The following is a 1,792-nucleotide window of genomic DNA, read 5'->3' as shown; positions in this document are numbered from 1 at the left end:
CCTTAAGCCCCGGGGCATTGTGCTGGAAGATTGACTTCAATATGTATGCTGACTAAAAGAAATTTAGCATGTGAAAATTAAGCAGTTAATATAATTACAATGGCCAAACCTAGCCCTGGAAAAGAGTTGGAAAAGTACAACATTGTCTTCGTTGTAGGTGGGAGAGTGTTTGTGTGGGTGGGGTGGTTCATCCTTTGGTTTTGAAGAGGACCATGACATTAGAGAAATGATGACATGACTTGCACTTTACTTTGTCTTGAGTAAGGGAGGGTTGTGCATGATCACCAGCCTCATTTTCTCCTCCTGAGTCATCTGAGGTGGGGTAGGGTGGGGAAAAGGGGTACAGAATATTACATATCCTGTCAGTCATGGTAGATATACTGGTCAGCTGTGCTGAGCTTATTTTGTTTTCTCTTTCAAAAATCTTTGTTACATGAGATAGCTCCATCAGTTGGGAATGGGTGAGAGTAGGGATATAATAGTATAATATATTTGAAATGATGGTGCTATATAAAATCAATAAAAAAAAAAAACATGAAGTTTTCTCTATGTGTGTGTCTGTTTTTGTTTTGCACTGATATAGTGACTTTATTGATGGTACACAACATAGGACCCTTCGCTTCTCTCTCCTCTACTATACAGGTGCCTGGAGCAAGGACGGTAAATGAGAGATGAGATCCCAGTATCCAGAAAAAAGGTTAGGTATATGGGTTTCCCAGAGATAGAACTCCTCTTTCAGCTGGGGATGAAGATCCATGCCTTCCCACTTTACTTCTTGGAGGTCATATAGATCATGTGGTCTATAACGATATATGTGTGTATAATGTATGCATATATGTATACACACATATGTGTATACATACACATATGTACTTACCTATGTACACATGTATGTGTTTAGAATGAGAACAAAAGGGTCAATAAGGGCAATATCAGCAGTCTCAAAGGTAGAAGAGCAGACATTGTTAAAATCACAGGATATAACCTGATCTTCTGCATAGTACAAGATGCATTTCAAGGGTCTCTCTTATATTTGCTTCATCACTTTCTTAATATAATATTTGGCAGGCTTCTCCTATCTTGGTCAGATCCATAATAGATACATTGGGAGCTGGGACATGAAAGATCATGTTTATGAGTTTCCCATTCAGCTCAGAGATGACTTGGCCCACAGCCTTAGCAGCACCATTAGAAGAAGGGATGATGTTTTGGGCAACTCTGTGCTCATTATGCTTAAGTGTGTCAGAGGGATCATCTACTGTTTTCTTGGTAGTAATAATGGCATAGACAGTGGTAAGGAGTCCTTCCATAAAGGTGTTCCCTTGGTCAGTGTATTTGGTATTGCAGGATACACTACTGACAATCTTAAAGGAATTATTATATTTCTCATGTTTCAGTCTCATCATGAGCGTAGGAGCAACAGCAGAAGGAGAAGAGATAATGAAATATTTAACTACCCTCTTCAGGTGAGCCCTGGATTTTTTCATGGTTTTAAAGACACCAGGTTACTACTATACTAGTAGGAACCACAGGACTTTGTGGAACACTGAGCAGTGACCAGTGAGGATCAGTGCCAAGGAGATATTACAAACCTATTAGGGGACATATGTAAATAAACAGTAAGTAGACTCAAAGAGAGCAGCATATTTTTTAAATTTATATTTATTTATTTAAGTTTTCAACATTCAATTCCACAAAATTTTGAGTTCCAAATTTTCTCCCCATTTCTCCTCTCCACCCCAAAACTCCAAGCATTCTAATTACCCCTATCACCAATCTGCCCTCCTTTCTA

General features: G+C 38.8%; 1 pseudogene; it reads right to left on the bottom strand.

The window, feature by feature from the left end:
• Positions 1 to 877: 877 nt before the first annotated feature.
• LOC140519304 (glyceraldehyde-3-phosphate dehydrogenase pseudogene) lies at positions 878 to 1,505 on the bottom strand (annotated as a pseudogene).
• Positions 1,506 to 1,792: the final 287 nt, after the last annotated feature.

The sequence above is a fragment of the Notamacropus eugenii genome, chromosome 1 (assembly GCF_028372415.1).
Source record: "Notamacropus eugenii isolate mMacEug1 chromosome 1, mMacEug1.pri_v2, whole genome shotgun sequence".
Taxonomy (NCBI): Eukaryota; Metazoa; Chordata; class Mammalia; order Diprotodontia; family Macropodidae; genus Notamacropus; species Notamacropus eugenii.
This window is presented reverse-complemented; position numbering and strand designations above follow the sequence as displayed.